This window comes from Phoxinus phoxinus (genome assembly GCF_949152265.1).
Source record: "Phoxinus phoxinus genome assembly, chromosome: 2".
Taxonomy (NCBI): Eukaryota; Metazoa; Chordata; class Actinopteri; order Cypriniformes; family Leuciscidae; genus Phoxinus; species Phoxinus phoxinus.
The window spans coordinates 23,968,716-23,981,294 of NC_136877.1; the positions used below are offsets into that span (position 1 = coordinate 23,968,716).

Below are 12,579 nucleotides of genomic sequence, written 5' to 3' on the forward strand. Positions count from 1 at the left end.
AAAAAGACACAAAAATAATTATTCCGCAGCACACTCGAGCGACACATCCTGAATCCACGAAGCACGGATCACGTGTTTAATAAAAAGGTTAATCAGTTGTTAATCAGAGGATTAATAACTTGTTATTTTCTTTACAAAACCATTAATATTATGCCATAAATATTTAATGCTGATGGGTGTGTTTTTTCTTCTTTCTTTTTTTTCATTGGGCTGGGAAGAGACGACTGCAAGAATTAGGAATCCACACGCTAATGTGCATTAATCATGCTTTGTTAAGACAAATAAATTCCTTCATGTTTATTAATACAACCTCGGAGACAACAATACACATTACATTATTTTAGAAAGTTATTAATAAAGTATTTATCAGCAGTGCCACTACAGGACAGATAAGGCTACAAGCTGGCTAATGTATGTACGCAACAGTCACAGACCCTCCGGACACGGATTATTACCATTTAAACGGTGGTATTATCACTTTAGGACGGGCTTGAGGTGGCTGAACCTGAAGTCTTGCTCGTGTAGGTAAAACAGGATCCCAAAAAGTTTTGACTTGAGGAAAGATTTTTGGTTCATTTCTGGGAGAAAAAAAACAACAACAACAACAACAACAAAACGTCCCTGCCAATCTGCTAATCAAAGCAAAACAAATATTGCATTTCTCTCGCTCCATTTGTTTGAAACGAATATATCACATTCCCCAAAATACTCAATCTCGGTTCAAATGTAATTAAATTGTGCCTTTAGTGGAAAACATGCAGTGGTTCTCCAATTAGTTATGTTTCTGTCATTCAAAAAAAAAAAGAAGGGAAAAAAAAAGTAGAAGAAAAACTGGACTTGGGCGCGCCCAAGGCACTGTCGCTTCCCGGAATGAAGCGACGCCTGTGTGTTCGGTAGGTTGAACATCAACGCAATAGTTTAGTTTTTGGTCTTAAGACTATTGATGGAGAGAGCAGAGTACACAAACAGTGTGGGTGTTTTGATTGAAGTGAGTTAAAAATACAATTCTATTGATTTCAACTGTGATAGTGTTTGAACAACAGGAAGCGTGAGGGGTGCATTATGATGGCACAGACTTCGTGATTGACTGATTAAAGAACTATACATGGTGCTTTGTAAAAATAATGATGCGAGTGTGTGAGGCTGGAAGTGTTTGATTTAAATTGCTCTGAAACTGTTAAGTACTGTAGTTTAAGGTAAATTGCTAGGTAGAAAGATAGCTGTCAAGATGCAGGAAGATGTTTTCTCGGAGGTTTCTATCCTCCTCCTTACACACTTTCTTTGTGGCTTTGATAATTATATTAGCCCTCAATGCCCTTTTCTTGTCAAAATCATTCTTGTAAGAGTGTCCGTCTGACATTACATATTCTTATAAACAAAAAACTTCAAAACTGAACAAAAAACTGTCCTCCAATAATAATAAAAAATGCTGCTAATGTCATATTAATACTAATAATAATAAATGTGATTAATAGGATTATACATTTAAAAAAAAAAAGATTTGAGAGGAACATTCAAATAATTAAAAAGATAATACAAAATAGATAATAATAACGCATAAGCACCCAACAACAAAGAAGTGTTATTATTATTATTATATATCTTTTTTGAATTATATTATTATAATAATTACATATTTAACTTTTTTTTTTACTTCATTCAATTACATTACATTAAATTACATATAACAATATTTTTTTCATTATTATATATTATTAACAATAATATCAACAAAGTCAAACAGGACATGAGTGTTGAACATACAGAACTTGAACTGCAGTTGTAAGGCTCTTAACACGACATCACTGAACTGACTAAAAAAATTATATTATAATATAAAGTTGGGTTGTATTTTTATCGAATAACTAAATGGATTTCTCGCAAAATGCAATCCATCTAGCTGTCAATGCATCCATCCATTCTGTCAACAATCGAGTAGTGGCCCCATGCTGTCAAAAAAATAAATACATATAAATAATGCACGTCTACGTGTCTTTAATGGATATCAACTGGGAACGACTTGAGTGAACCCTCCACAAATCTATGAGCCTGAAGCCACTGGTGAGTAATTGTCGAATAAAATGTTTGCTATGCTTCACACTTTCTTTCACATTAATAAATGGAAAATGTGGCCATGACTCCATCCAATCCACCAGCTTTTATAGAGTCCTCCGGACCAGACGTCCAGATGGACTCCATCAAGAACAAAAAAAAAAAAAAAAAAACATCTCCACAATGCCATAGCACGACGCACCATCGTGCCACCCCGCATGGCATTTAAACAACCTTCATCCCATTGTCTCCAATGAACAGAAAAACCACAGAGAGAGAGAAAGAGCGAAGGAAGAAAGAGCAGGAAAAGAGCCAAAAAAGAAGCCCAGAGAAAGAGGGAGAGAGATCCATTTTGTGTTTCGGTTAAACACTGATTTCATCACTGGACTAAAACACATAACTTTAAAAGCGAAATCAAATATTAAAAATGACAGGCGGTATAAGTATGGTGAGTGAGCCGGGGTCACGGAGGGAGGAGGCGCGGGCGGCTTGTCAGCCACTATCTGTCAGAGTGAATTAGAAACAATCAGGGGCGACTGAAAGGGAAGGTGATTGTTATTAAGCAGCGGGGCTGCGAGCAAGCTCCCCCAGATGTGGCCATGCATATAAAAGAACAGGAAGCCAGCAGTTTAATTCAGGAAGCGCTAGCGAACACGGCCCGCACAAAGGAGGAAGGAGGAGGGGGAGGGATGAGAGCCGGAGAAAAAGGCCTTTTGTTACTAATAAGCTGGAAGTTACTTTGATAACAGGCAAGGGTTAGGCACCGGAATAGAGGCAGCTCCCCCTTCCTCTACGCCGCTGTCTCTCGTGCGCGCGCGAGCGCTCGCTTGTTTCATCCTCAATTCATATTTTCAGGAGGACAGGCCGCACCAGTCAGTCAATATCTGTGTGGGAATATAATAGGAGTGGAGAAATAAGGGGTGAAATGTAGATAAGTTGACCTTAACAAGGGTGAGGAGAAGAGACAGCCACAGCCATATATCAATTACCCAGCTGCAATCACACTCTGATGATGTGGGAGAGGGTTCGGGATGGACGACCCCTCCCTCCGCCGTCCCCTGACGATCTCTCTCTCTCTCTCTCTCTCTCTCTCTCTCTCTCTCTCTCTCTCTCTCTCTCTCTCTCTCTCTCTCTCTCTCTCTCTCTCTCTCTCTCTCTCTACAACCAGCTCCTCGGAGGCAGCCATCATGGCCGCAGATTGTAGTCAGGGGCGACGGGGGGGCGGGGGGGGAGGAGATGTGTACAATATGTTTTTCAAAGGGAGCGGAGACTCGATTTGAATGATAAGAAAAGACGCTAATCTGCTGCGCTATGGCCTCAAAGGCACATCCACTCTGACACTCCAACCCTCCCGCCACATGGGGAAACACGCACGCATGCTGACCCCGAAGGGGCCGAGGACTCTGTCGCACATGTCCAAACACAGCCGGCGAGTAGCTACAAACATCAGGAACATCAAACATGGCTACTTTCGTGCAACTCTGACAACGGTGACACCAGGCTGCCAAAACTCTCTGCGCAGAAACAGAGACGGAGGACTTTGGGTAGACGCTCATTGTGATAGTTAGTACAATTGTACAACGCGCTGTTAATATATGTAAGCTTGCATCACCTTACGTGGAGGAGAGAGTCTCTAGAGAGAGCGGTTTTGTTTGTTCTCCCCAACCTGTCAAGAGAGACTGCTAACTTCAGCTATGCAAATACTTCACCAGTCGAAAAATAAAAAAAATGAAGAGTGTCATTCGAAAAGTCTGTCTTTCTTTAAATGATGGCAACGCTTTGATTTTCAGCTTTCTTTGTAGTGAGAGATATCTATGGAAATTATCCCTGCCTTGAGATTTTTTTTTTTTTTTTTGTGTGTGTGTGTGATCCTGTAATAGCTATAACTGTTAAATAAAAGCCACGTTTTCTTCTGAGATAGAAACGTAGCAGATTCAGAAGCATGTCACCCGTCTCTGTTTTTTAAGCATGATGTGAGGATCTGTGACTGGAGGGTTGTGGTGTTAAACATGCTATTGCTAAATATTACCTCAGGGAGTAACAGTGTATGTATATATATAACACCTGAGAGAGGGAGAGAATGAGAGAGGGTGAAGAGGGGGAGTGGAGCACGTTACAACAATCCAGGCGAGACACATATGGACTGATTGCAAATTAGCGAGAAAAGAGAGGAAGAACGTTAGAGAGGGATAAAGGAAGTGAAGGAGAACGAAACAGGGGTAGTGATAGTTCACCTGAAAATAAAATTTGGCATCATTTACATGCAAGTTTATTTTCTCAGTGGAATGTAAAAGGTGAAATTGTGCAGAATGTCCGAGCTGCTCTTTTCCATACAATGAAAGTGAATGGGGACTGGAACTGTCACTCTACAAATAGGAGCAAAAAGGCACAATTAAAATGTATAATTAACGCATCATAAATGTGGTCCTTATGAACTCTATTTCAAGTCGTCTGAGCTATAGAGTGCAACAGTTATTTGATTTAAAGGAACAATTATTTGAAAATCAATCAACATACAAGGGTAAAAGAATGTGTACTTAAATGGGAGAAAATTCCAGCATTGCAGATGAAAATTTAATAAAAACATATTTTTTAATTAAAAATATTAATTTAAAGATATATGTATAGAAACAATATAGTTTGTTTATAGCTAAATATGCATACATTTTTAAATATATAATTATAAATAAATATATATATGTATATACAATTTTAAATATATATATATATAATTAAGAAGTTTGATAGTGAAGGAAGATTACATCTACTATTACGTCATTCTCAGTGCTTCGGATATTTCCTGCCTAGGTTATGGGTTATTTTCACCAGGAATTCTGCTGATAAACATATTTTACAAGTAAGTAATCATAACAAGTGGTTGATGGAGATTCCCCCCTCCTATGTAAAGCGATTTGAGGTCTCAGATAAAGCGCTATATAAATGTAACGAATTAAGTGAGTTCATAACATAGTTCACAGTAGGTCTGACTTTAAAAGGTTTATACGTTTTTGGTAAAAATCAATTCCCCTATGTAGAAAATGAATGGGATTTTTTACTTATAATACCCAAATGTTGCACTCTACAAGATAGCTTTGTGTGAAGAACAGACTGAAGTGTTTTTCATTATTCACTGAAAATCTTGCTTGACAGCTGTGGTCACCATCAACTTTTCATTGTATGGAACAGAGCAGCTTGGACATTATAAATAAATCCCTTTGTGTCATACAGAAGAAAGTTTTGAAAAACATGAGCGTGGGTAAATGATTGATTTTTGAGTGAACTGTTCCTTTAAGGAAAAAGAAGAGAGATTGTGAGATTGATAAAGTTACAATGAAGAGAGAGAGGGATGGTCCATGTAGTCCTATCGTCTCTTCTCCTCTCAGGACATGTCTTAGATTTCAGTGTGATTAGATAGTCAGGGATAGAGAGATGTTCTGAGGGAGTATTAGTAATTAATCACTACTGAAGCTGGGATTTCCACTCTCACTGTCTCGTCTACACACACACACACACACACACACACACACACACACACACACACACACACACACACACACACACACACACACACACACACACACACACACACACACACACACACACACACACACACACACACACACACACACACACACACACACACACACCCTTTAACCATTCAACAAAACACAAAGAGAAGGGAAAAAACACCAGAAAACAAAATAAATAGAAATAAAAATAGCAAAACAATGCAACAAAAAATGCATTAAGCAGAGGCTTAAGAGGCAATCGGTTCTCTTTGTGGCATGTGCTAATTATTACCGTGCCCATAATGGGCTCCAATCTCCTCCATAGACGATGTCTTAACACCTATCATTACTGAATCAAAGGGTGACCATAAAAAAGAAAAGGAAAAAAAAAATCTGAGGCCTCCGCTTACAGCTTTTACCATCCTTTCCCAATCTTTTTTTTCTATTTTTATTTTTTATTTTTTTTCTGTACTATGAATAAATTTAGTCTGTCCCGGACATGAAAATGTCAAATACCTAAAATACACCTAGGCTAAATAGCATATTAATTTTTAATGCTCCTTCATCCTATGCTGCTATTCTCATATCTAGTATGTCTGCCAACAGCTGTTGCAGGCTCTCTCATAGGGGATTTATAATCTATCTAAAAGTGTGCTGGAGCATTGTTCAGGAAGAGGAGGAGGAGGAGGAGGAGACTTTTTATTCATGGGCTGCTTTTACCCCTTATTCCCCCTAAAAAAAAATTAAAAATTGAAATCATTACTGCCTTTTTTCATTCTTGATTTTGATTTAAAGATCACACTTAATGATCCAAAAATGCAATAAAATGCATGACACACCTTTTACCCCCGTGTATATATTTCTCAGGCTGGGTTTATTATTGAAATTCAATTTCTGTATTTAATTTTCCTGAAAGTCAGGCATGTCATCGCAATATATAAGCTAAGTTATCATAATGGAATCTGCCAAAACTTAAGCAAAATCTAAAACGATTTGAAAATTAAATGAATGAAACATTCAGAAATGTACAAGGCAACATACAAAAATGTACAATGTTCTGAGATTTTAATTAATAAATGGAATCAAATTTACTCTTTAAAACATATAGCAACTTAACCTGACCTGACATTTTTCTCAGAACACATCAACCTTTCAATTAAAACTGACTGTCATTACATAGCTGACTCTAGTCTAAATATACAACACTACCATACAAAGATTTATTAATATGTACATTTGTTTGTTTTTAAAAGCAGTCTCTTATTTTTATTAAAACACAGTAAAATGTAATATTGTTTTCTGTTTTTTTTAATATATTTAAATTATATTTAAAGTTGTTTAGCATCATTACTCCAGTCTTCATTGTCACATCATCCTTCAGAAATTATTCTAATATGCTGATTTGATGCTTGAGAAACATTTATTATTATTATCAAAGTTGAAAATAGTTGTGCTGCATAATATTTTTGTGGAAACTGTAATTTGATGAATAGAAGAATATATTAAAACTTTATTATTATTTAAATTATATTATTCATGTAAATGCATTTACTGTAACTTTTGATCAATGAAATGCACCCTTACTGGATAAAAGTTTGAATATTATGTAAAAAATATGATATGTGACGATATTATAATTTTGAAAAAGTTGGATAGTAAAGTTCAATAAAATGATCATTTGAGAGCGTGCTTGAAACTCACATACAAAACCACAGCTAACACACAAGTAATCAGACTTTTGTCGCAAAATCTTTTAGGATACAACCCTTTAGACAACTAGCTCCGGTCTACCCTACTGTATATCTTTTATATGTATTTCGATCTTAAAAAATAAATAAAAATGAATGATGGCCACACATGAAACATGTCACTGAAAAGGCTTGAACCAGATAGAAGAGCAAATTGGAGAAGCAATTGCTCTAAATTGGGCTTTTATATGTCATTTAGGTGTTCGGCTTAAAGACACATCGCAGGAGAAGATTACAACCGTTCAGCACAAAACGTGCCACTTCAAATGGACTGTCTGTAAGGGATCAGACTCTGGGATCAGTTAATCTCATCCTGACACTGATGATTTGAGACCAACGGGTAAGTGAGCATGCTTCATGTCTTATCTAAGGACCGCTCGAGCGCGCAGATCTGGGATCAGAAATGTATGTTCTGTATCTGGTCCAGGAGCGGTGTCACGTTACAACTACCGAAAGGAGGAGCGGTGTGGGGCATGAGGTGAACTTTGCTTACCTGATCACTCTAACAGCATACTGGTCCGGGGCCCGTCAGGTTGAAGAGACCGTGACTCACCCCGCCACTGAGTCTGTACGGCAACAAGCGATGACAGCAGCGATGAGTCTTACTCTGTCAGCAAGAAAGAGAGAGAGAGAGAGAGAGAGAGAGAGAGAGAGAGAGAGAGAGAGAGGATGTCAGGCCAAATGTAACAAATTCACTGAATCACAGCAGTAGCACAGAGGTCAAGGAAAAGCAGCCGAAAAAGGTTAAAGATGAAATCAAAGCCGTGGCTCAGAGCGCTTCTGAAAATCTATCCCAGCAAGGCAAGGCCACCGCTGACGCGCTCGGCAGACAAGAAGCTAAATACTGCACGCCACTCTGGGATCTTTCATTTTCAGCCGATCAATAAGGACTTATATTTATCAGGATTCCAAGCAGCTGCCACATCTGACAACCTCCACTTCATTTTCGCACTCCGCCCTCCCTCCCTTCTCTCTCTCTCTCTCCCCCTCTCTACCCATCCATCGTCCGGCCCATCTTCCGTGGCCTCATGCTAAATCGGGACCTATCGACCACCAAAGCGAAACGGGGGGCCTTCGGCGCGGCTTCAGCCCTCACGTACAGCCGTGCTCCTGCCGCGTCCCCCTACTAATATTGGGTTAAGAAGCATGCGTTTTGTCATTAGCCTGTTGGCTCAGGCCCATTTCCCTGCTCTCTTTGTTCCGTGGCACGCCACGAAGCCTGCCAAGAAAATGGCGGCGTAAAACGCGTGCACTTCACCACTTCGTTTCCCCCGTGCAAAAGCGAGTGAGCGATTTTGAAAATGCAGATATATTTAGGGAGGAAAAGCAGGGGGAAAAGAAGAAACTCTCCAATTTAAATCATTCAGAGAAGCAGAAGATTTGCTGAGAGGGCGGAGAAGGCCGAGTTAAAATAGCTCAATCTCTAATCATCTGTACGACAATATTTGCTGTGAGGCATTCTAAATAGATTATCGCTGGTCCATCTGCCTCATCACTGATTTATAAGGCGTTAAGCTGCTTTCCAAAGGCAAGGACTTCCTTTGCAGCTACAGTGGAAGGATTCTTGTTCAAATCAGGGCCAATGGCAGCTGAACAAGCCCGCCGCTCACAGTAAAGGAGTTTCTGCTTTCAGCAAGAGAGAGAGAGAGGGGGAGAGGAAATAAAAATAGGACGGCACTATCCGGTTTGGAGTCGCCACATGAAGCAGTTTGAATCCAAAAAATTTCTATCTCTGATTTTTTTTTTTTTTTACAAAAAGACAAGGAGGAGGGGAGGAAGTGAAAAACACACACACAAACATACACACACAAAACAAGGGACATCATTAACATATGAATACTGTATGCAAATGGTTAGAAGAGAGCAGATGTTGGCGCATTTAATTGACCTATATGTGAATTGCATCCAAACCTTCTACACAGAGTACGCCGAGTGTAACACTGGATGCCCGGCACTGGCTTCCTTACACAACACAAACAGGGAGGAAATGAGGGGAGGGTTTGTGCTTGAGAGACAGAGAGAGAGAGAGGGAGAGCGAGAGAGGATGGAAAGAAGAGAGATAGAGATGTGTAAAGAGAGGCAGAGACAGATAAAGACAAAGAAACCCGTGTCGGTAAACGGCACGGCCACAGAGATGACTAAACGCATCGGCTGTCAGCTCCTTGCGTCTCTTATGGATGACATCACTGCGCCGCACAGGAAATCAATCAAGCTGTGGCCTTTAGGGAACATGAGCGTCGCTGACAGGTTATGAGCTGCAACCCGTGTTACGTTCAGTTTATCCAACTCAACTCTTACTTGAACTCTCACTCTATGCCGTCGCTCTGTTTCGTCTAGAGACAACGGCAAAAAAAGAAAAGGGGGATGGAGGGGTGGAGTCATAGCGCTTCTGTTGCTAAGTTTTGCATGGGTGAACTATAAGAACCACAAATGCTAATTTAATCTGGGCTTTGCCCTTTCTTTCCCCCTTTCTCCCTCCTGCTCGGGAATGTCATTAAATTGTATTAAACAGCCTTTTGTCCACAGGGCAAGGACCACCCGATATATGATAATACATTAATGCCCTGGTGCTACAGCCACTGAGCTGAGACGCTCTTTAAGGCCGCGGGCTGAGCGGCAAACACATGGAGCGCTCTAGTCGGAGTATGGGAGTTTGCATGTGCACAAGTGTGCACGAGAGAGAGAGAGAGATGCTGGCTAACAAGTGTGACACATACTAATAGAAACATACCTAATAAATTACAAGCTTTCAGGGTCTGGCAAGCTGACATTTTCTCTGTGAGCGGGACAATTTCATATCTGCGGAGCAGGGGAGCAAATTGCATCACGTGGAGATTGCTGGAAGATTAGCATAAAAATTAACACTTAAATTTCAGCTTATTGTCAAGCCTTCTTCTGCTCTTTCTGCAAAACCAACAATCAATTCCTCTTAGAAATCTGATTAGCTTCCATGATGCTTATTATCCTAGTCATGTTCCCGCACCGCCATCCAAGACTCCCGGACTATTTGTTAAAATAGAATTAAGAGGCTGATCAATCCATAGGTGTCTCTTATATGCACATAGCTTCTCGCACCCTTCCCTTGTCTGATCCTTCATCAGCAGTCGCCCATTAAACATGCTGATTAATATGCCATAGATCACAGAGGAGTATTTTACTTTTAGATGCTTTATTATTTACATGTGAAGTCCAGCTGACGCAGTCAAAATAAATACCATTAAGTGCGAAAATAGAAATGCTTCATTAGAGTGCTGTTAGCCGTAAATTTAGCTGACATCTTTTATTTCTTTCTTCCTTTTTAAGCTTTCCACCGAGAACATTATATAACTTTGAATAGCTCCAGAATTTTAAATATCTGAATACAGAAATTAAAGACAAGTGCATAAGCTACATAGTTTTATGGACTTCTTAAAATAAATATATATATTAAATAATAACAATAATAACAATAATATTAATAATCAAAACATGATATGCTGTAATTATGACTAATAATAATAATAATAGTGAATTATATATATATATATACTGTGTGTATATATATATATATATATATATACACATGTTTTATTATTAATTAATTTTATTAATTTATGTAATTTATATTTCATGCTTGTAACTAGCACTTAATTATGACTAACAATAATAATAATAGTGAATAAAATAAAGAGGAACATTTTTCTTATTAATTAATTTAAAATTTATTTTAAGAAGTGCATACAACTATCTAGCTTATTTACTTATTTCAATATAATATTATTATTAATACATTGAAGACATTGTAACAGGAAAGTGTAAACATGAATAATGTGACTAAGAAAAGGATGAGAAGAAGAGGAAGAGGAAAAGAAGAAGAAGAAAAAGAAGAAGAAAAGGATGAGAAGAAGAGGAAGATGAGGAGAAGAAGAAGAAGAAGACGAAAATGAGGAGGAGAAGGAGGAGGAGGAGAAGAAGAAGGAGGAGGAGAAGAAGAAGAATATGGAGAAGGGGAAGAAGAAGAAGAAGAAGAAGAAGAAGAAGAAGAAGAAGAAGAAGAAGAAGAAGAAGAAGAAGAAGAAGAAGAAGAAGAAGAAGAAGAAGGAGGAGAAGAATATGGAGAAGGAGGAGAAGAAGAAGAATATGGAGAAGAAGAAGAAGAAGAAGAAGAAGAAGAAGAAGAAGAAGAAGAAGAAGAAGAAGAAGAAGAAGGAGGAGGAGGAGGAGGAGGAGAAGAAGAATATGGAGGAGGAGAAGAAGAAGAAGAATATGGAGGAGGAGAAGAAGAAGACGACGAAGAAGAAGAAGAAGAAGAAGAAGAAGAAGAAGAAGAAGAAGAAGAAGAAGAAGAAGAAAAGGAGAAGAAGAAGAAAATGAGAAGGAGAATATGGAGAAGGAGGAGAAGAAGAAGAATATGGAGAAGAAGAAGAATATGGAGAAGAAGAAGAAGAAGAAGAAGAAGAAGAAGAAGAAGAAGAAGAAGAAGAAGAAGAAGAAGAAGAAGAAGAAGAAGAAGAAGATTATGTTTAGAATTTGTTAAACCTTAATGGAATAAGTTCATCAGTGTTTTCCCCCTCAGTTCCGGCATGTGTAAAGTCACGGCATCCATGTTGACTCTTTCAGTAAGAGCTGTGAAAGTCATCACACATTTTCAAAAGCCTTCCTATTGCTGTACTGAAATATCTGTCAATACAGTCCTATTAAAATCTCTGCACAAGTATGTAGTGATGAGCAGCGTGCACTCTGGGTGGCTTTCCAGGTGGAGAGAGAGGGGCTTCATTTTGTTTAAACAAATTCTATTCCATCGCATCCAGATGTCTTTAAGCACAGTCCGTTCACCATGTGCACACTCCAAGATCCGCAAAAAAATGTATACAAACATTTATTCATAACGGCATGCCTCTTCTCAGGCTGAAGAGTTGTCATGGTTCCCTTGAATCTGTTTCGGGGGTAAACTAAGTGTAATGTGAAGCAAAAACAGTGTAACGTGATTAGCCGGAGCGCGCCGCTTCTGTGACCGGGTTCCTTGTTCTCTAGCCAGGCGTCTAAGCTGGGAACGTGTGCTTGTCGTGTGGCCTACAAAAAAAAACTGGTTGGACTCAAATCTTGAGGACTGCCAAGACTGCTCAGACATCCCTGATATGCCATTACCTGAGATTATTGGACTTCATAAGTAAAAGTGGGAAGTGAAAGTGAACATGTGACATTCTGAGTGGATAACAAGCACTTCTGCTATGCAGACGTTAATTTAAACCAGTAACCCTCACTCTTTCTCTCTCATTTCGTGTCTCTCT

General features: G+C 38.9%; 1 long non-coding RNA gene across 2 annotated transcripts in view; it reads right to left on the bottom strand.

Annotated features, from left to right (window-relative positions):
- Nucleotides 1–6,033: 6,033 nt before the first annotated feature.
- The window catches only part of LOC306987664, a 192,072-nt gene continuing 185,526 nt past the window's right edge, over nucleotides 6,034–12,579 (bottom strand). For both annotated transcript variants that reach the window (XR_013795221.1, XR_013795222.1), the window contains one exon: nucleotides 6,034–7,916. This is a non-coding gene — a long non-coding RNA (uncharacterized lncRNA). The remainder of the gene's footprint in view (nucleotides 7,917–12,579) is intronic.